Consider the following 24,003-nt stretch of genomic DNA (forward strand, 5'->3'; position numbering starts at 1 on the left):
GACAATAGAGAAAGTTGAAATTGATTTTTGTAGTAATTTTTTAAGTTAGGAGATCAGACTTATAATGCTCCCCAGAAATCATTTCTTGCTTTGATTCAATTTAATACTCCAGCATAGAAATAAAGCTGAAAACCATTTGTTGCTTTCATGCAACGCTATGCAATAAAGGGTTAAAAAGATGTCCGACAAGTTTCAAATGCTGATTTTACATTTTAACAAATGCTAACGTAACTACGCCCACTGCAAAACGTACAAATTAAAATTTTATGTCAGCATTTTTGTATTGTAAAATCAGCATTTGAAACTTGTCGGACATCTTTTTAACAGTATAAATGCTAAATCAACATTTAATTTTTTTTTCCGTGCGCTTTGTTTCGGTTTTTGAAGATGGGGAGGGGGCACTGGCAAAAAAGGTCGCTTGAGTCCAGACTCTTAAAAACATTGACAAGAAAAAATACGCTCGATTCAATTAGAAGTTTTGCTTGAATCAAAAGAAAATCCGCCTAAATCAAGAGGCTCGGCTCTTTGATTCAAGGAAGAATCGGATTGAATCAAAAGTATTTTTTCTTGTTAGTGTTATTAAGAGTCTGGACTGTAGATCCAAGCGACTTTTTTTCCGGTGGGAGTCATTGCCAATTTTTAGCGGTGAAGTATAGGAGCTGTCTGCAACGTCGCCAACTGAGATACGTAGTTCGGAGTTTGCACCATCGATATATCGATTCTATGTGAGACAGACTGACTCGCGTAGAATCGATTGTTTATCATAAGTTTTTTCGGAGAAAATTCAAAGTTGCCAACTTGCAAGAATCGGCACTGCTCTCCTTGAAATCTACCATCCGGAAATGGCTGAATTCTATTAAATTTAATCTTCAATATTTACGGAAAATTGCAAATTTCATGAAGTGTATACCGATTGAATGTTACCGCTCAGATCGCAGGTTTTATCAGCTAAACGCTTACGAGCGCTTGAGAAATAAGCCCACATTTTACGGAAACACCATTTTGATGAACAAGGAAGAGGAAACTAAATATAAGAGAATAAAATAAAAATCCGATTAAAAATAGTTAAAGAACGAGGGGGTTTCTAGGGAAAGCCTCACGCCCTCCACGGCCCGCTTCGCGGGCTCCCATGAGTTCACGAGTGAGTTAATAATCACTTGATGGCTTATGAAACTCTGGTGACTTGAACGCCCGATTAAGCAGAAAGTCGGTCTAACAGGACCGAAGGGTGGCATAGTGCCGCATCTTATCAAATTTTCACATTACACATTAACATCAGGCAACTCTTAATGTATGTATGAGTTTATAACATTACTAGGGAGGTACACCCCCTGGCCACCAGGCAGCCTAACCCCTAGGGATCGCTTCGCGCCCCTCTATCACCATCTTCGCGGGTCCCCATGAGTTAATCTAAATAGCTCGGGCTCATCTAGGGAGTATCTTCTATCGATAGTCTGAAACATCATCACCTGATAAATCTTTAGAATGAGTTATGACAAATAATGAACATTTTATTCCTATAAATGGGATAATTTACTCACAACTTTATATCGTGGTATATAATATAACCTCGGTCATACGCGGGCTTATCCATGAACCTGTCGATATCCGCAAAAGTCATAACTAACAGCTCTACGTGAGAATAAAACGGACTGTGAATTTAGGGGGTCAAAGAGCTTAAGTATAGTAATGAAATAAACGAGATTTTGTGTAGCGTTTGGATTTGGTGAGTGGGTTGCAAATCTAGCCCATATGAGTGGAATGTTTCAGAATGCATATCGACGGTGAAACTACCAAACCACGTATCTCGTTTGCGGTGTTTAAAAATCTACGCTCGCATTTTATTTTTTTGAAGTAGACCAAATCAATATCATTCCTTGAAATTTTCACAGAATTTTCTCCGCACGAAGAGGAAAAATCAAAGAAATTTTCAAGAGTGGACGTTAAGTAGTTTTTCATTTAAAAAATAAAGTATGACAGGAAGTCTGCGACGTCGCAAACCGAGATACGTGGTTTGGTAGTTTCACCGTCGATATTTGCTTTCATTCTGATTTAATTAAATATAACGGAATTGTATAACGGAAAAATTTAATTAGATTAATTTTGATCAATAGGGGAGATTATTGAGTATCTCTTTTCAGTCAAAACTCTGTAACTTCTATACAGATTGATCCAAAAGTCTGGAAACCCCCTCCCCTCCCGTGTTAACTTTTGACAAGGTTGATACGGGATGGGTATCTAACGTTAAACAATAACGCTAACGTTTTCCTCGCTGTTTTGATGAGCTACTACGAGAATTCATGATGAAAAACGAGTGAGAAAACTGAATTGTTACATTCTTTTGCTAATTTGAGTAAACAAACTCCATTTCCGATCACTGGCAGGAGAATTTGGGAAATGATTGGCAGGGATTCGCTTTCAAACTGCATTCTTCACTTATTTTCACGAGTAACAGATGAGGTATTCAAGATGCAAGATGGTGATGCGATGAAAGCATTTTAAATTAGTGCATTACTTTCCTCTCGGTCAACTTGGAGCGATAGGAACATCTTCAACACTTCTCGTCGAATCATCGGACTGATCACTCTGATACTTAGAGATTATCTAATGCTCCTCTCCCAGCATGATGTAACCTAGGAATGACGCAAGTTTTACTCGTATCAGATCTAATTTTGGTGTACCCCATTTGAAAGTACCTGTTTACGGTCATCCGTCCCTGGGTCCTTCCGCTTGTTTTCATGTCTTTTTTCCGTTGATACATCGATTCGAGTCCTGGCAGCATCCTCGCTGACTTTTAATTTGATAGTCTTGGGTTTCGTTGCATAAAAATCTCCAAACCTAGGATTAAACGTGTCTGGCTGAACATACGCACAAGCGCTCTAAAAAAAGTATTCCACTTCCTGTCTAACACGGTCGGTGAAACATCGAGTGATCCTGAACCAGGGTTGACTAGAGATTGTTTTCGTCTTCCCGCACCCCTCTCTAGTAGACCTATAGCTATTCAAATAAATGACGAGAAGAAAAAACTCATTTCAAAAATAAATACATCTCGAACAATGAAATAACCGAGTTAAGGAACCATTTTGCTTCATATTTTTTTTACAAAAAAATGTCACTCTTGATCTTTTATAGGTTCTTTATCACTTCACTCCAGTAAATTACGTAAAGTTTATGAAATTACATTCATATACTTAAAATTTTAGTACATATGTAAATTTGTAAGTACGGAAGTGGATACTTTTCAGATCGAAACTTCATTAGTCCGAATGATAAAATATCATCCACATTTACAGTGGAACTTCAAAAGAGAAACATGATGCCAGAGGAAAAGTAAACAGAAAGGTGCAACGTTAAAGAGGACTTTTTTTATAATTCACAGCGTCGTTTATCGGTTCAATCAAAGCTTAGGGTGCGGTATAATTGTATGTGTCTTTCGAGTGGATGACTGTTCTCGCTACCCGGCGTATTTATGGACTATACAATGAAATTGAAGGCGAACCTTAAGTGAATGATATCCGTCAGTAGATTTACGCATGGTCTATTGGTTCTGTCATAGTTAATGGAGCGAGAAAATGTGAGTTTTACGAATAAATAATTATTCGTGCTCTCCGGTATGTTTATTGCCTATGCAGCAAAATTGAAGACGAGTTTCAGGTAGGCGATACCTACCGATAAGTCAACCACATCGTTCATCGGTTAATTTAAGCTCACGCAGCTGTTAAAAAGAGTATTTTACGAATCAATGAGGACATTTGAAAGGGCGATTTTGCCCGAGTGGATTTGGTTGACTTTTTAAACTAAATCCTAATAAGGAGCGTTTTTTTTCTCTCAACCCAATTCACCAGTCTGTTGAGCTCATCAGCTACCAGTGGTCTGAACCAAATCCAAACTTATTTTCAACCCACCTCCAGGCGTAGGTCGAAAAAAGGATGATAATAAACGTTTCAATAGAAACCTTGAAAAATAACCCTTTTTTCCCAAAATGACAGTGTTCTCTGCCACGAAAACAACTGAGCAACAACAATCGCGGTGAGATGGTGGCGATAAAGTTAAGGGTAGAAATTACACATATTTTTTTACATACGTATTATAATTTGTATGATATTTTACATTGCAGAATAAGTCGCGTTTCATCGGCCAATTAGCGCGCTTTTTTAAACCTAACCCGGGATTTGGCACGTTTTCTTCCGGATTTGGTTGAAATTTAGATACTCGATTCTAATTGGTCCAAATTCCAGATACAGATCCATCCTAGATACAACAGTCTATTCAAAAAGTAACCCAATCCATTCGCGAAAATTTGCCTGAAGAAAACGTCCAAATTTATAAACAAATTAATTATACATATTGAAATAATCATCACGGCTGAAGAAGTTAACCAAAACCATGACGTAAAATTAACCAAGCGCGCAGCACAATTTTTGGGAGAAATGGAGTGGATGCTCTGATTTAGAGCTGCATCACAGCTCTGCCGTTCGGAAGAGAGCCGTAAGTGCATATCTGTGGTGACCCTGGTTAGCACATGCTCTGATGTGTCTCGAGGCTCATCAGACTGCACTTACGGCTCTTTTCCGCAACACGGCAGAGCTTGCGACCAGGACAAGCGTCGCGCGTGGTCGGGGCTCAGCTCAACACAAGCCGCTTTCTGGAAGTGGCAGTATGGTGCGTTGGGACTAGTGAGTGGTGGAGGAGGGCACCAGATATATCTCATTTCTCTTTCTTACCAGTGCGTTTGAATCCTCTCTACCTGCGCGACGTTATCCGTTCTTGCCGCTGTGCCTGCGCGACGCGACCTCTTGAACCCGTCGTCTCTGGATGTCGTTCATTCTAAAAAATTAGTGCATTATTATAGTCCTGCCCTATATTCACGCTCTTTGAGTGCATTTTTTATATTCAATTCTATTCGTATTAAAAATATCTAAGTGAACGGAGTGATAACTCTAAAAAAAAGTGTAAATAAACGATTAAAAACCAGGAACGTTGCGATTTTCTGAAGTTTTTAATACTGTATGTAGACGAGTTTTTTACAGCGGGATTTTACTTTTTCAACCGGATTATTTAAGGCTTCAACGTTAATGTGTCGTTTCAGTGTTATTAGACGTTTCTTGCTCATGGAATAATAAAGACGTCACTAAACCGGACTGCAAAACTGAGCTCTGTGAGTAATATGAGTATTGAACTTTTATTATTTTTATTAAATCTATATCAGAGGTACGAAAGTTAATGACAATGTTCAAGTCCCTGCCTTTATTAGTCAAAGGTATATTCGGAATAAAGTTTTTCTGCCTTGTCATAAAACACTTTTTTCCTGAAAACTAAGGATGTTTTGTCAACTGTGGAAGATGGAGAGAGCATGTGTATTTATTTTCTGGAGATATGCATACATGTTCTCAAAATTAAATGTGTTTTTATGTCTTTAGCGTGGAATATACTTTAGTAAGTTTTCAAACCAGAAAACTCAAAAAGTCAGAGGAGAGCCCCTACCCATGAATTGAAATTTACCCCCAAATGGATTGTTTTCGTTCAATATTTCCTTGACGGACAAACATTTTAGATTTGCTTTTAAAGTTAGCAGTTTGCACCGACGTAGCTTATGTGTGCGTCAATGGATGTGGAGTAAGGAGTAAAAAATAAATGAAAATAATTAACTCTCCATGCCATCCCAAATGTTATTTTTTACTCCTTATTCCTCCAAAACTGTCCAGAAGGTAGCATCTTTTAGCATATTAAGAATGTTTGATAAAATATGATTATTTCTGGGGAGATTTTTTAATTTTAGGGGTTCAGTTTCACGGAAGGCGCGGTAAATCACTCAAATTTAGCTTTTACGGGAGGTTTTGGGAGTGAAATACACGGTTCAGCGGGGTGCGCAAGTCAAATTTGGATTTTTTCGATTTTCCGCACTCATTGATGTATAGGAATTATTTGTTGCAATTCTTCTGAGCGAAACAGATTTTTTACCGGGCAAGAATGGGAACACGCCACTCCGGTCATATGACGGAAAGGCGTATCTCAATTTGTGCGTGAACCTCGTTTTACATATAAATCCGTGGTTTCTGGGGCTCATGCGAAAATCGATATGCACCCTTACGTCAGTGGAGCGACGATATAATTAGTTTTCGATGCAAAGAGGCTGAACCATCCCCGCCCATGGGCTCATGCTATTAACGATTCGGAAAATCAATTGAGCTGCAACCCAGCTGCAATGCACCTGAACAATACAGACAGTGAAAAACGAAATCCCTATCCTGAAAACTCTGTTTCAAAATTTCCACCAGTTTTATTTTTCTACCGAGTTTTGCAGGATATGTCTCTATAAATTTTCCGAAAAAAATCTTGCTTAAGCGAAAATTTAAAAAAAAAAAAAAATGAAAACGAAAACGAAAACGAAAAACAAGGGACTTCTCGCAACCGGATGATCAAACATCCACCATATCGAACAAACCGCACTGGAAAAAAAAAAAAAAAAAAAAAAAAAAAAGAACACACATCGGATCTAGAGTCCAGACTCTTGAAAACATTGACAAGAAAAAATACTCTTCATTCAATCGGACTTTTGCTCGAATCAAAACGAAATCCGCTTAAATTAAGAGGCTTGGTTCTTGATTTAAGCTAGATTCTGATTGAATCAAGAGCACTTTTTCTTGTCGATGTTTTTAAGAGTCTGGACTCTAGATCCAATGTGTTTTTTTTCCAGTGCGAGGTACATGTTTTAATGGTTTTATCATCGATTTATATACTCTGATAACATAACTCGAAAAGGTTTCGGCATTGTTCCAGCCCGAACGCCAAGTTTTTTAAGCGAAGTAATTATTTCAACTCAGCGACACGATTTTCTGAAAACTCGATGAAAGAGCTAACGGAGAGCGGAACGGAGCGTGAGGTAGATTAAAAATGGAACCAATGCGTCACACCGTGAAGTAAATAATTATACTCGAAGGGTTTGGAGGATGAGAAAGAGAAAATCAGTTTAAATGAGGGTCATCTTTTTTTTACCCTCCCGCGATTGACCCACACAGGGACCGGCGCTCCCAATTGTCTGCGATCGAGCGGCAGTGGCGGCGGTCTTTTAAAGTCACGAAGAAAACGCCGATACAAGTCATAACAAACGAGAAGGGATAGAAACCTTCGATCTCATGAATAAGGTCCGAGGATAAGCAGAGGATCAGCGTTTTTCAGGTAAAGCCAGAAAAAAGACGCATACTGCCGTGCTAAGGAAGAACGGCGTATGAACATTCCAGAGTTGCCAAATTTCCATCAATAATACACTGAAAAAAAATTCCCGGCGTTTTCACCAAGGTCCGTTGGTACCTTTACCATCTCACTTTTTTTTACCAATTATTTGTAATTTTACCAAGACAGACTGGTAAGCTTACCTGAAATCAGTATTTTTACTGGTTTTTCAGGGCAAGAATACCACTTTTATTGGTAATCAATTCCCGATAACTTTGCCATTTTATCTTGATAATTCTACCACGGTCGATAAAAAATATTGGCGTTTTTACCGGGGTCCAGTAAAATTACCGAGAAAGTCGATAATTTACCGAGATTTCTCGGTAAAATTACCAATTCCATAAATGGTAATTTTACAAGAAAAAACTGGGATCAAATAGAACCCTGAATTCTTGGTAATTTTACCCTTTTCTTAGTAAATACACAGAGATTTTTTTTTCAGTGTATGTTTATTTTCGAGGAAAGTTATGAATATGATTTCTTCAAATTTTCAGGAAATTTAGAGGAAATAGCAAATAATAATATCTGAAAAATTAGAAAACAAATGTTCATGAGTTTACCAGGAAATTCGTGTTTTATGAATGGAAATTTGGCAACGCCTGAAGGTTCATACGGCGTTTGTCCTTAGCACGGCAGTAGAGGACTGGGGTGTATTTCAACGCCGCGGTAAAACTCCAAACCACGTATCTTGTTTGCGGTGTTCGAAAGTCTCCGCTCCTATTCTATTTTTTTGAAGGAAAACAAATCCGTATCATTCCTTAGAGTTTCTTCAGAATTTACTTTGCTTAGAGAAGAAAAACACGGAAGTTTTGAAAATGGACGCTCGGCGTTTTTCCATTTTAGACGATGACAAAAAGTCTGCAATGCCGCGAACCGAGATACGTGGTTTGGGATTTTTACCTTCGATATGTTCCTCTTACGTGGAAGCACCAATCTGCATTCTATACAGTTATTAGCCAAATACTTGGTCATACTATCCCTGACAACCTGTCGGGCTGATAGGGATGACCTCTCCATTTGTGTACTTTACTAGCCGTAGATTGCGAATGATCATCAAAACGCCTTTTTTCAAAAACTAGGGGCCTTTGCTTAGTAGCGCAAGTTCCGCACGAACCACGGTAAAGGTATAAGAAATATGCGGTTTCCGCAAAAAATGTTCTGGCCTGATTTTGATTGAACCTCAGCGAGAACAACCCCAGACCAGAATCGCCTGAATATACATATAATATGAATGAATGTAAAGCTGAATTGATATACTATTCTTGCGGAGTGACTTACACTTTTACGGAGCGAAATCAACTCTTATTTTGCGCCGAGTGTCGTAAGCTCTCATGGAGCAAATTGCGCTCCAGTTTCAGATCACTGGGTTTTTGGGCGCTGCATGTAATCCGGAGTAAGATATACCTGCACCAAATTTCACTCCGAGATTTTTAGCAGTGTAGTTGGCGATGAAAAAAATACCCGTGCACACGGAAAATTAAAGAACGCGAAATACGGACAAGAGGCATTTTGTGTATTTGGGAGTGACTTTCAGACTTTCTTATTGTGTGCTTATCGCATGATTTTTTTGCGGTTTTACCACTAAAAAATCTACTCATTTATCAATACCTCTTGTGTTTAACAGGCACATTTGGTGCGTCGAAAAAGAAGCGAAAAGAGCGGAAAAGCTTTAATACGTTCATATTAGAGAAACACTCAGCTATTATCTATATGTAGGCGCGTTTTTAAGTTCACCGAAGAAGATGAGCACCGTTGGGATGAATGAACTCGCTTACCGAAATTTCAACTTCTTGAGGAAACTGCAACTCCGCTAAAATAATAAATTACAGAAAAACGATTATCGTCTTCCGTGCTTTGACATCAGAAGCATTAAATAAAAGCAGCACAGATTAATCTATTCTTAATTTGTTAGGCCCCTCTCCGCCATCTTGTTGTTGAGTTGGTGCGCCATCGGAACGCACTGCCACTAGTTTACTAGAATTTATGAGACAGGTTGAAATCAAAAAGTGCTCCCTATCGGCTGAGTGCTTAAAAATTATTACAACACGGAGAAAAAAACTTTGTGCATGGGACCCGAAGTTGAGGTCATGTGGATCTCTGAAGTTTTCGGATCACGTATCTAAAAACTTGAGGTCCAGCTGCCGAAGTTCGGGTCAGACATCGAGGTACTTCGGTATGTGCCGGATTACTTCAGATGTGTGACCCGAACCCTTCGGTATGTATCGAAGTACTTCAGATCAGATGTCTGACCCGAACTTCGGCAGTTGAACCACAAGTTTTTAGATACGTGATCCGAAAACTTCAGAGATCCATATGACCTCAACTTCGGGTTCCACGCACGAAGTTTTTTTCTCCGTGAATGTGAGGAGAAACTGGTAAATTGAGGATGAGAAGTGACAAAGACTTGGAAAGAGCCAAAGCTGGCAACTCGAGTCTGAGGTTGAGAGCGTCAAACCCTGACTGCGCAATTATGAGCATTGCACTCGAGCTTAGCTCACCGCGTGAAAATCCTGCAAGGAAGATCAATTAGCGTGAAACTATTGTTACATCTTGGTGCGCTGCGTTGAGTTGCGTTGAATCGCGCAGCGGCTTGGCGCACGGTGGATCGAGTCAACAGGAGAGGCCGGACAAAATTTGGAAATTTTAAACGCTTATAACGCCGTTTATACAAAACGTTGAGGTTCTAAAAGTGGTTTCGTTGGTTTTTCGTGAAATTTCCGATAGAATCACCCTTGAAGTTTAAAATTGTGACGAAATAAACATGAAAATTTGCAGTTTTAGTCAAAAATTGCATGTCCAACCTCTCTGATTGACTCGCTCCACTGTGCGTCGCGTCGGGCTCGGGCTAAAGTCCTTTATCACGACTTGCGAAGCTGCGTGGCTGGGCTGACCGTTCATCCAGCGCTAACATTACTTGGATAGCATTGAGGAAATTTATCATATCTACATTGGGAGTTTTGAAAAAAATGACTCAAGTGCAATTGTTAAGGATTTCAAAGGTATGTCAGATAGGTAAGTACACGTAATTGGAAACAGGAGTAGGAAAACCGGAGGAGGAAGGAAAAAGAAGAAGAGAGAGATTAAGAGGCGAGAGAAAAACTTTAAAATGGGAAGAATAAGAGGAAGAGGGAGGAATTTTTATATGGAGAAAGAATAGGACGAGGGGAGTTATTGGAGGAAAGATACGGATAAAAATATGAAAATGAAAAAAAGGAGATGAATACTTTCTTCCTCTAATTTTTTTCTATTTATTGTCCTTCTTATTCTCTTTTTCCCCACACTTTTTTTCCTCCATATAATTCTCCTCTTCTTCTTTTTCTTCTTTTCCATTCTTCATCCTCCTTCTCTCTTTATTCTTTTTCTCCCTGCATTCTTCAAATAATTCTTATCACTAACTCTTCTTCTTTCTCCTCTCTTTCTTTTTCATCTTATCTCCCTTTCTCTTCCTCTTTTTAGGGAGAAGAGGAAGGAAAAGAATATAGGAGGATTGAATAACCGAGAATAAGTGGAAAAAGAAGTGGAAGAAGAAGAAAAAATAAATGTCTAGGAAGAGATTCTTCGACTTATCCTTTGTCTTCCTTTTTCGTAATTTAACACGGGTTCTCTCCTTTTCTTATTATTCTCCTTATTTCTATTTTTCGTGTACCTATCTACGCATTTCACGAATTTGAATTTTTTTATTTATTTTTTTGTCTCTTTATTCTTTTTGTCTATTCCATGCATTCATGCATACTACGCTTACAACCGGGCATTTTTTAATTCTCTTTTTTTATACCCATGCGTTAAAGTCTCCACGAATATGTTTTCTCGAGCATACTCAGCAAGTCGATTGCAGTGGCGTGGCGTGATTTGCGATCTATCGATTGATCTGCTTATGGTGAAGGATCGATAAACAGGGTGTTGGCAAGGAACACCTTAATAGTGATTTTACCATAGCTTCAAATGGGGAAATGTCGATAACCGATCATTCACGCCTTGCTACCGGTCGATTGGGACCTTCTTCTCCATTTATTTTTTTCGAATGCATCTCATTACTCCTGAGCATCTTCTTCCTTTACCGCTTCCTATTTTTCTTTATATTCTTTTTTATTTTATCCTCATCTCCTCTGCTACTTCTCAATCTTCCAATTTCGTATATACTTCCTATCCGACTTAAGTCGGGAGTATTGAACGATTGCACTTAGGTCTTTCATCAAAACACTAATTGCAGATACCTATGCCCGGTTTGCCGAGTACTATCCACTTGGAGAGGAATTCGCGACTTGGCAAGCGATGAAAGAGCGAAGAGTGCCTCGAACAAAGGGAAGAGAGGAAAAATAAATGAACTCCCTTTGAAACGTGTGTAAGCGATGAGACATTGTGAGCCGAAGGAATCCCTCCAATCATCGGCATCCATGGCTCATGTTTCAGATGCCCCCGACTACGGGCACTCCGGACGGCGCGGCGGCCGAGACGAGGGAAATGTTCGAGATTCCCACTGCTCCCGCGGTATTAACCTCCATCGGCTCACAATCAGTCAGTAGCGCCTCGGAAGACGCGAGACATGCGCGCGCGCGCACGCGTCTGTGCGTACGTGGGCGTGTGGCGCGCCCGTCCTCCGCAGACGCACGCACCAGATTATTATTGGTGCACACCGGCACCAGATTACTATTTTACAGGGTGCACGCAACTCGTACACTGTCGGGCTAAAGAAAACCTCGAGTTAGGTCAGGATAAACCGTGTCAACATCCGAGCGTTCATAAATTTCTCGAGGGTGTGGATTCGATCGAAAAACAAAGACGTGAATCGATCGATATGAACCGATCGACAAATCCACCCTATTCTAATAAGATCATTTTTAAGACGCTCGATGGATGGGGTGAGGAAGGGGAGTAAGACGGTCCAAAGGTCGGATTCCGAAGAGGGAATCAAAATTCAGAGTAAGGAGAAAGTCATTTAGAATATTGTCTGGCGGTAAATTTTTTCTTGAAACATCGTTTTGTTGTTCAATTGAAATTATTCGCTCATTAACCGCCAACGGGCGATTTCGACGACTTCGCTGGCCGCGGAGCGGCCTTTGGGGGCTCGCGGCGCCCCGGGGGGTGGGCTGCGGAGCGGCAAGGGGGCAGATCCCCTAGTTAATAATAATAAAAAAAAAACCGAGTCGATTCGATCGACTGATAAAAACGTGGACCTCATCGACGTGATTCGATCGACACCGATTCAATCGACAAACGTGAATCGATCGGCAAACCCGTGAATCGATCGACAAACCCCTGAATCGATGGACAAACCCGTGAATCGATCGACAACTCCGCGAATCTATCGACAACACCGCGAATCTTTCAAATTTGGTCGATTGAATCGGTGTCGATCGGTCCACGTTTTTATTTTTCGATCAATTCATGTCGATCGAATCCATACCGTCCTCTTTCGATTAAATATCTATTTTTGAGGAGAGTCAGGTATGAATTTCTCCCTCAAATTTTCAGATCCTTCAAGGGACGAAACTCAGGGTTTCCGGCGGTCGGGAAAACCAGGAGAGTCAAGGGATCCGAGGGAAAAGTCAGGGAATAACTTTAACGAGGAGCACGTTGACCCGGTAACTTTAGCCGGTACAAATCAAGAGAGCGCGAGCAACGTCTTGAAATGCCTTTTCCCACAATTTGAATCTTCAGAGGTGTAACCAAGTCCAAAGTTCAGCAAATTTGAATGAAACAGAGATTAGGAGAAAATTTTGCTCGAAGATTAGAAAAAGTCAGGGAATTTTGACATTTTGGAGTCATTAGGGAAGCCCCTCTCTAAATCACGCTTAAAATTCTCCGAAAAATTGGAAGAAAAGTTTCCCAAGCTTTCCTGAAAATGTGCATTTTATCAAAGGAAATTTGGCAATGTCTGATGGCTCATATGGCGTTCTTACTTATCACAGCAGCACAGGTTTTCAATTGTCCGCAACGCCCCCAAATTCTTATATAGACCCTCGGATCCCTAATCCAACGCCCCTGCCCCGAACCAAATGGTTTTTTTGCCCTTTCGCCCTCGTTCTCTTTTGTCTGCGTGGCCCGTTTAGACCATTATTACGTTGTCTGCGTCTTCCACCGATGCTCTTGACTTTCATTCGAGGTTCGCAAGGAATCGGGGGAGGGGATAAGGGTGACGGGGGGCGGGGGTTCTCCCTCTCATAATAACAGAAAAGTAGATGCGTTGCGTCGCGAGCCAATTTAGGGCTGGACGAAGGAAGCCTCAGCGCGCTGTGCCTGCCCGGGGGCGACGGAGGATGTCTGGGTTTGAAGTGCTTGTCCTCCGGCAATTTCCCATGGCGTGCAACCATGGGGACGCATGCACTGACCAGTGTTCCGCTTGAATGGGAGGCTTTGTATCACAAACATAGCATTATGATCAACTACGCGCAGTAGCAGTAGTTAAACATAGCCGCCGGCTCAATTAAATATGTAAATGGTCATACTCGGACAAAATAGTCTTTCAAATTCGTTCCAATTTACTTTTATGCTCCTTTAAGATACCTCATAAATATGCTCTCTTTTCTTTTCAGCTTTCCTTTTTTACCGTGTTTTTTCTTTTTATTTTATTTGTTCTATCGTTCATTTTGTATCAACGCGGAAGCAACTTTTGGTGGGTCGTCAACTAATTTGCTATTTGTAGTTTACGAGAAAATAATCCTCGGATTTATTTCAAGATGCTATCGCAAACGGGTAATTCGACATGTTCTAACATCAATAAGTTGAAAGAGCAGTAAAAAAAGGCAATATTATTTCACTAATTTTGCAACAGAGTTGAGAACGGAATTTAAATATTGGCTTGATACTTTAAGCCTGAAAATTTTTAAATCTATTTTTTATATCCACGCGTTAAAGTCTCTACGATCATGTTATTGAACAGCAGATCGATTATTGAATATGGCTATTGAACGATTTCTATCGATAAATAGCATTGACAAGGTAGGGATATAGGTCATTTGGTAAGTCAATTCAACAATCAACCCGCAGTATACCGCAGTTATAGTTCTAGTATATGTTGCATACGCTTTGCGCTGGAAAAAAAAAAAAAAAAATCCAACCGAGAGAAAGAAAAGCAGCTCCGCAGCTGAAAATCTAAATTAGAAGATCGTTTATAACTCTTATCATCACTGTTACTCAAACAGGCCAAATCATAATCACCCTACACTAGAAAAAAAAAGAATCTTAAATTTGCCGCCAAGAAGTATTTCTTCTTAAATCAAGAATTTTTCTGGTTAATATAAGCTACTTTTTTGCTTAACCCAAGCCTTATTTGTCTTGTATCAAGAAAAAGTCTGCTTAAAGCAAGATAAAAAAAATTCTTGGCGGCAAATTCAAGAATCATCATGCTTGATCCAAGCTACTTTTTTTTCCAGTGTATGAAAAGCCATTATACTCGAACTCAGGGTCTGACTGGCTCGCATCTAAGGGCGCAGACCCTTGGCTGGTTAAAGGGGCGTAATAAGATATTTCCTGATGGGGCATCCCCTTCGTGGAGAGGGGTTCAGAAAATTTTGGCAAAACAGCACAAGTTTACGATATTTTCAGGTTCAAAGTTCATTAATCGTACAGAGTAAAAATTGTAAAATTGAACGTATTGAAGTAACCGACAGACTTCTGAAATTAAAGAAAACAAAAAAAAAATTAAAGCCACTGGACGCATCCAAGCACCATTATTTCCACAAGAACCGTGTCAGTGCTGCGGTTTACACGAGCTTAAGACGTGGGTCTAAAAATCCATCCTAAAAAAGAATCAGGCAAGAACCTGAAAAAAGAAAGAACGAGTATCAACACAGCCGACGACAAGAAAGACGTATTCGGGCCTCTTTTTTAACTTTTCTCCCGAATCTGAGGGACACCTCATTGGCAGCATATAGCAGGGCATTGAGAACTCACGCTTCGCGTCATCGCAACTTCAATTTTTCAGATGCAGCACGGTCGTCCATCAAGTACGAATAGTTGTATCTTTGCGCCGTCATTAACGCGCACCCTCTCCCTCGCTTTATTTCCATATTGTGTTTGTTTGCGTTCGTCTTATTCGGAATGGTGCTTCAAGCACTACGTGAATAACACAGCCGAAGGTAGGAGAGATGTGTCCGGGCCTCTTTTTTAACTTTTCTCCCGAATCTGAGGGACACCTCATTGGCAGCATATAGCAGGGCATTGAGAACTCACGCTTCGCGTCATCGCGCCTTCAATTTTTCTGATGCAGCACGGACGTCCATCAAGTACGAATAGTTGTATCTCTGCGCCGTCGTTAACGCGCATCCTTTCCCTCGCTCTATTTCCATGTTGTGTTTGTTTCCGTTTGTCTTATTTGTAATGTTGCTTTAAACTAGAGCAGAGCATTGCGAGTTCACGACTCACGCCATCGCGTCTTACATTTTTCATATGCAATGTGGACATCCATCTTGCGAGAATAGTTGTATCGCTTTTACACTTTAGATGTCTCTTACTTTTGAATTTCGAAATAAATTAAGGTTAAGTTTGCCCAAGATATGCTATGATATGTTCAAATCAATAGTAATTTTGAAAAGGAAGAAATATGTTTAAAGGTCTCTCATGAGGTCTATAAAGTGTGCGTATGTCTAAAAATCGAACCGGCTATCGTTTCTCCGGGAGTTACACATAGAGAAAGAAGGAGGGGGATGATAAAGCGCCTGTATGTCAACAAAAAAGGTGACAATTTCACAAAAAAGTGTTTACGCTTCAGGAAGTAGTTTATGGACCTCTGTTCACCACTGTGCGTAAAAGCACCTCTCTTCACTCCCAACTCTCTCTTTTTCCGTTCATTTAGGAAATTTTCCGCATATATTCTCGGTCGTAATTTTTGTTCTCCTCTTATTTTGCTATCTGTCAGAGGGGCGCGTTTTTGGCGCGCCAAGGGGGCGTATCTGCCAATGGCAGATTGGCCTTATGGCCAGTCCGAGCCTGCTTAAACTATTAGTTCATTTGAAACAGGGAAACGATATTTTCGGGTGAAAAATTGACCGTCATGAGCTTGGAATTGGTTTTCTTCTCTTTCCCGGAAAAACCATGCTTTATTCCTCAAAATACTTGTAAAATCTTTGAAGTTTGCTGCCGAGTCTCCAAAATTATGATCTGGAAAATTCACGTCAGAAAATTGGTATGTTTCCTCGTTTAAAAATTGAATTCCGAACAGGAATCCTGTCATACCGCGGTTGGGATTTGTGAATCATCAAAATTCATTATTGTAATAGATAGAATGTCAGTCATGAAGTATTGTGATGCTTATACATCAGAGATAATGGATCAGACGAAAAATGTAGTCTAAAATTCAATCAAGAAAATCTACTGCGAGACTCTTGAGCGAGCAAGACGCACTATACTTCCGCAAAGGACTAGGGCACCGACCAGAGGTCACAAACCCAGTCTCCCTGCAGCTCGCAGCGAAAAGGGGCACCGATGCCGCCCCCTCTCTCCCTGCTTCGATATTGACATTGAATAACAATTCGCCGTTCCTCAAATTCCTCATCCTGAAGACACGGGGACATCCCACCGCAAGCTCACTAATAAAATCGCATTAAAATATGCGCTCACCAAGTCACCGAGTCCGGACGTGCTGCCGTTTGGTTCTTACCCGCGGCACCTCCTTAGCGAGCTAAAAGCGAAGATAGTGCCCATTTGGCAACGCATGGCAGCCTCGTCCCTCCGCTTTATTCTCTTGGAAACATCCTGTGATGAATTAGTACACTTCATGCGAGAGCAGATTTATCGGATCGAGACATCAAGGCGCACTGCTGCCGTTATGCGTATAATTACATACGATTTCTAATGATGTACAACCTATGGTACAATGTAAGAGAATTCCGCCCGAAGTCTCACAACAATGTCAAGGTGCTCATTGCACGGTGGAGATGTATAAGCGCAGCATGGTCATTGCATGTAGGAATTTGCCTACAGTGCGTTGATCTGAGCAAGAATTCCGTATCACTCGACAACGCCGCACTTGAACATGGGAATGCCGTTCTGCAACCGTCCTCATCAAGTGCCAATTCTGCGATGGTATTTCCTAGTGTACAGTCACGATGTTACTGTAACATATTGCTGAATTGAGCTATGCTGCAGCATGCTCAAATTTTTAGATTTTGAAATGTATTGATTCATTGATTTTTACTCCGATGAAATTTGCGTTTTGAAAAATCGATTGGAAATGGTAACAATCGCTCGGGAGAACGAAATACTTATTTCCGAAAAAATTCGGGAACTCCAGCATTGTGCGCCGAACCAAGAGAGGAACTATTTTCAACAATCGACCCCAGTGGCGATTATGCAAGTTGGCAACATTGTTTTTCCTCAATTTAAATCAATATAAAATATCGAGTTTATAGGTGACGCAAGTTGTCTCCCCGAGAATCGATTGTTTTAAATACATTTAAATGGAGAAAAAAAGGTGTTGCCAGCTTTCGAGAATCGCTACTGATCGACCCGCTAGTTATTATAACATACTCGTGGAGACGTAAACGCATGGATATAAAAAAAAGACCAAATAAAATACCAAGAATACCAATAAATACCAATAATAATAATAATAGACATGTACAGCACGCTGTGGTAAGGGCAACCATTCTTTTTTTAAAGAGACAGTTTTTCGTCACAGGTAGGGTTTATCTTGAACTTTCAGGGCTTGGTTTAGGTTGATATGTTTCGCGCTCTTTAGCTTGATAGAATCAATTTACAATTCGTCAGTAATCACAACTTTTAAAAACACGACTGCAGTGTGTCCTATCCAATCCTCCTGTCCCCAACATTATGCGATCTAAAATAATCGGAGAATTCGGAGAGACATACACCGTGGTGCGGATGGTCTGATTGTGAAGTATGACAGACTCTAAACTTACGGCTCTCCAAATGAGAGATTATTAAATGTTCACCGCTCGGACATTTCCGGGGCAAAAAGGAGATATGGGTACACCGAGTTAAGTTTTTCTATGTCGAAGGTTCTCCCAAACCACGTACCTTGGTTTGCGACGTTCCAGACCTCCTGTCGTTTTTCATTTTTTAAATAGAAAACTAAACTACTCAGCGGCTGTTTCTCAAAAACTGTCATGATTTTCTCCCTTGCGCGAAGAAAATTCCGTGAAAACTTCAAGGATTGGTGCTGATTCAATCACCTGTAGTTCACCTGTGTGTTCATCAGAGCATCAGCAGAGTACAAATCAGGTTACCTGACTTAATTCTAGACTTTGGAGCTGCAATGAAACAGAGAAGAATGCTGAATCCTATTTATTCCTGAAGGAAAAGGGAAATAGAATATTTGTTAATGAGAGGGATGATCAAAAAGATAAAAGATGAATCTTTTAGAGAGATGGTGCGGCCGATGAAAAAGGCGGGTCAGGGATGTAAGAAGGACAGAAAGGTGAGGGTCTCAGCTATTAGCGGCGAGATCTCGAGTGGAAGTGTGCGCTCGGACAACATTCCAAGGGCCAAATTTCCGGTTGAAAATTAACTTGGCATAACTCATTTGGTAACAGTATCCCCATCCCTATATCCGTAAATTACAGGTTACCTCACGTTCCAGACTGAACTCATTCATTAATTTTATTCTGTTGCATTCATCCCGGGCCTACCCTAAGCCCCCCCCCCCCTCTATTTGAGAGCGGATGGAGACGGGAGGTAATGAAAGAAGAAACAGAGAAAGAAGAAGAAAGGGACACGATAGGTACGCACGCACACACGCAGACGAAGAAAAATAAAAACAAAAAGTATTCGCATTCCTACGCAACTTTAATCGCTTTAAGATTAATTTACTTTAGTCCGTAGAAGCGAGGTTTTCCTCCTGATTTTACGAAAGCAACTTTAGGTGTAACTTAGATTTTGCGGAGACAACTTAGAGGACAACTTATAGATTTTGCGGGAAAAACTTAAGGAACAACTTAGAAATAACTATTAGGCACTCAGATTTTATCATGAAGGTTTTTTTGAAAGCAGATGCCACACAGCATTGGCTCTGGTCGTCGACGTTATAATTTTGCCCGAAAAACAAAAGGCTATTGTTTGTTGTATGGCTGCTTGCCAAAAAGACGAACAATTTAAAAGTCCAAATTTGGAAAGAGTAATAAAAACTTCTATAATTTCTAAATATCGTATTCCTCGATAAACGGAAGACTAATTGGACTTCATTTTGCAATTAGGAACTATAAATTCTTGCTCATCCGAAAAAACACTCATGTGCATAAGGAAAGGTTCATACGTTGTTTTTTCACTGAGCCAGAATTTGTGGTTCCTAATTGCAAAATATAGTCCAATTAGACGTATTTCTGCCAAACGGAAGTACGTGCATTGAGACACGAGCCCTGAGACTCATAAGAATAATTGCATAACAGGGCTCACGTCATGGAGCACATAATTCCGTTTGGCAGAAATACGTCCAATTGATGCAATCGATACGTCGCGGGCAAATACCTAGTTAAATTAGGTGTTTTATCAAATGCCGGGACAGATAGTCAAATGTTGACCATTTTCGAGGTTTAGTATGTTTTAACGAAAGGCTCTTGAGTTTTAAACGTTTTAAAAGTAAAAATTCATCAAATCTACAAACTCTCTTGGTTTTTTTCCTCTCTAAATGTTCTTCATATGTTTTAGGTAACCGGGAAAACTTGACAAATTCTGTATTTCATACATCTCTCTTTTTGAGGTAAATATTACTTCAAAGGCTACAGATCATTTTTTTCAGATATCATTGTATGATACACCTATTTTTATAGCGAATTATTTCCAACATAGGTAAAGAATCATTCATTCGAAAATTTAGCAAAAGAGCCACAATTTTAATTCAAGTAAGAATATTTTACTACCTCTCTAGGAATTTGAAAAAATACCTGATTTGTTTATTTGCCTGTGACAGATTTATCGATGTTTGATAATTATCTTCCTATAGCGCGTATAATGGAACTTTTTTGAAAAACAAAGGTGACAGACGGACAGTAGGCGAGTGTTACAGAAGCGTAGTGTTAGGTATATAGCGTGCAAAGTCGCGATGCAACTATTCGACCACCCGAGCGTGGCACAGTATCACTCGAAATTGAAGGCGAACATAACGCACCAAATCACCAGGCCAATAACTGCAACGGCTAAAAGGTAGCTGGATTTTGAGGAATCACGATGAAAATGAACGCGACATATAATTAGCGTACGGAAGTGTGATGCACCATGCAACTATTCGACCACCCGAACGTGGCACAGTATCACTCGAAATTGAAGGCGAACTCAGCGTACCATTTCACGGGCCAATTGCTGTTAGGCGGCAGACGGCTAAAGCTGCTGAACACACATTACCGCTGTGGTATAACATTATCACTTCGAAGGAATTTCAGAAAAGCTTAATATTTAGCCGCCTTGCTCTGGTATGGATTTCAATTTCGTAAGGATCAGCCGAAACATAACAAAAAATTCCAGGTAGATTGCCAGGAGCCCCCCTGGCTCTTCCAAACTCGGGGACGGGTCCTAAAACGAAATCTCTAATAAAACAAAGGCCTATTTTTTTAGGTCGGGCTATAATTTTCACACGATCACTATTCTGCTGCCCTGTTTGTGGAATATTGTTTAATTTCGTCGGTCAGTCCGCGAACTGGGCAGCAAGCAGTCGACGGATTGGCCGATTTCGTAAACGAGGTGTAACATTTACACTTGAGTAGGATTTGATTTTTTCTTCTAATAATGCTTGAATTTTGTTCTGTAATGTATAATACGTCGTTTCTCGGACGAAGGAGCATAACTTCAATCCAAAGTTGTAAAATTGACTCAAACAGTCCAATTTTCTAAAAGAAGGTACGTATGCAATCATTGTCAAAAATTTCTCTGATTTTTGCATGAGATCTGAGGACAAATCAGGGAGATTTTCAGTCAGACTTGCAAAGGAACCTCCCAGGAAGTAAAAAGGCGATTTGCAATGGGATGTTTGGCAACATTTAAATGTAGTTACGTTCTTTCGTGAGGAAAACGACGAATAACTGAGGTCTCGATTAAAGCGTATGTAATTTGTTACTAATAATTAAACACCCAAGTCGACCACTTAAATAGCCAATGTTTGTTACATCAAATGCTCTGATGTTACAAAAACCCGTTCACTGAAAAAAAAAATCTCGGTGTATTTACTAAGAAAAGGGTAAAATTACCAAGAATTCAGGGTTCTATTTGATCCCAATTTTTTCTTGGTAAAATTACCATTTATGAAATTGGTAATTTTACCGAGAAATCTCGGTAAAATTATCAACTTTCTCGGTAATTTTACTGGACCCCGGTAAAAACGCCAATATTTTTTATCGACTATGGTAGAATTACCGAGATAAAATGGCGAAGTTACTGGGAATTGATTACCAATGAAAGTGGTATTCTTACCTGAGAAAAGCAGTAAAAATACCGATTTCAGGCAAGCTTACCAGTCTGTCTTGGTAAAATTACCAATAATTGGTAAACAAAGTGAGATGGTAAAGGTACCAACGGACCTTGGTAAAAACGCCGAGAATTTTTTTTCAGTGTTACGTTGTGAACATTTGATTGTTCTGTAAAGATTATTTCCGATGTTACAACAAATCGTCGCGTTGCCAAAAATTGATTGTTTCATATGGATGATTTCCGCGCGCAATTCATTGACACTTACACCGTTAGGTTTAAGAGAGTCTCTTACAAAAAAAGAATGTATGAATATGCGAATTTTACCAAATGATCTGCGGTAAAAAATGAGAAAAATAAAAAAAAACGAAACCGTAGGTGGTTTTTAAGGCACAGCTCGTCGCTCCTCTGATGAAGGGGTGTATCTCAATTTCCTCGTGAGCCCTATTTTCTCCATAAGACTCCATACTTTCCGAGATCACATTTGGACGTATTTCTATCAAACGGAACTATGTGCATTATGACGTGAGCCCTGTTATGCACGTATTCTTATGGGTCTCAGGGCTCATGTCTCAATGCACATAGTTCCGTTTGATAGAAATACGTCCATTTCGAAATAGAGATACGTCATTACGTTAGAGGACCGACGAGTCAAGAGGAGTAAGAACCCTTTTCATCCGTACCTTTCGTTGAGAATAGATCTAGCCCGGGGCGTGTGGTCACGTTAGGGTCTCTTTCTTTTATTCCTCTATTGTGTCTCTTTATTTTCTCCGAATTCGCACGTCTGCCCTCAGTGCCGACACCTCCTTAACTCTCGTCTTTTATCCTGTCATTTTGATGCGTGTTTTCTCCAAATTCAGCGAGCCGTCTGCAATTTTTATTAGCACATCACACCTCTCCGTGTGAATAGTGAAGTCTGCACGGCTATCCATTTCTCCCCGTGGACCTGTCAGTTAAGACCCCGCCCATTTTTGCGGGAAGTGTGGTTTATAATTTACAGGATTTTTTTTCGCAATGTTGACATTTTTATCGATCCGAATGATCATTGAATATCAAGCCATCAATGAAAGAAACAACCTAACTCCGAGGACCTGACGTACCTAAAGGTAGTGGCGCCCTTAGATTCGTCAAAGCAGCAATGATTTTAACATTCACACATCTAGCACACAGATCTAAATCACTTTAATGTGACTTCATGTTTCACATGGGCCTTTATCGCACCCCACCATATACTGAAGATGAAAGAGCCGTATGCAAAAACGACATTTTTCGCCCCCCCACTAGAATTTATTCAAACTTCGTCTATCAGTTACTAATACTGGAGCGCTTCTTTCTCCAAATTTTCAGACCCCCAAAAAATTTTGGGGGGGCGCTAGGGGGGGGGGGAAGTCAAAACCTGCGACCCTCGATATCTTCCGAACGAAACAAGATATTGAGGCCCGGTTTGGACGAAAAATCGTCTAAAATTGCATACTTTAAGATTCTAGAGGTCAAAATCCCAAAATTAAATTTTTAACTTAACTTATGTGCTTTTTTTCAGTTTTTGAGGAAAAACAATTTCTTTTAAACAGATTAAACTGAAATTTCACATTTTTTGATTTGAACCAAAACCAGTTTTTTAAATTGTTCGTCTTTTTCCGCATCCAACGAGTGGTCGTATAAGCTGGGGAACCGAACGGTTCCGGAGATATGATCGATTGAAGTTTCCGCTCAACGCGCGCCGACCGATTTTCGCGCGCAAAAAAGTTGGATTTGACTGTTATTAAACCAGATTTAATGTTCAAACTGAGCAAAATGTATTATTAGGGACTCTTGAGGGTCGCTGAGTCCAGAAATTACAGATACTTCCAAAAAATTCACGTTTTTAAAATTACAGCTCCGTACAGGACCACTGAGCGGCCGGTCGGCGCTCAGTGGTCCTCTAAAATAGCGCTACGAGCTGTAATTTTAAAAACGTGAATTTTTTGGAAGTATCTGTAATTTCTGGACTCAGCGACCCTCAAGAGTCCCTAATAATACATTTTGCTCAGTTTGAACATTAAATCTGGTTTAATAACAGTCAAATCCAACTTTTTTGCGCGCGAAAATCGGTCGGCGCGCGTTGAGCGGAAACTTCAATCGATCATATCTCCGGAACCGTTCGGTTCCCCAGCTTATACGACCACTCGTTGGATGCGGAAAAAGACGAACAATTTAAAAAACTGGTTTTGGTTCAAATCAAAAAATGTGAAATTTCAGTTTAATCTGTTTAAAAGAAATTGTTTTTCCTCAAAAACTGAAAAAAAGCACATAAGTTAAGTTAAAAATTTAATTTTGGGATTTTGACCTCTAGAATCTTAAAGTATGCAATTTTAGACGATTTTTCGTCCAAACCGGGCCTCAATATCTTGTTTCGTTCGGAAGATATCGAGGGTCGCA

General features: G+C 40.1%; 1 protein-coding gene across 3 annotated transcripts in view; it reads left to right on the forward strand.

Moving 5' to 3' along the window:
• LOC109044063 (uncharacterized) overlaps positions 1-24,003 on the forward strand; it is a 51,709-nt gene that overhangs the window by 14,770 nt on the left and 12,936 nt on the right. The window contains exon 1 of one of the 3 annotated variants that reach the window (XM_019061563.2): positions 4,368-5,158. The exons of the other annotated variants lie outside the window; for them this stretch is intronic. The gene's annotated coding sequence lies outside the window, so the exon portion shown is untranslated. Of the gene's footprint in view, positions 1-4,367; positions 5,159-24,003 lie in introns of those variants that run through there. 3 annotated transcript variants of the gene reach the window in all.

Source organism: Bemisia tabaci, chromosome 1, assembly GCF_918797505.1.
Source record: "Bemisia tabaci chromosome 1, PGI_BMITA_v3".
NCBI lineage: Eukaryota > Metazoa > Arthropoda > Insecta > Hemiptera > Aleyrodidae > Bemisia > Bemisia tabaci.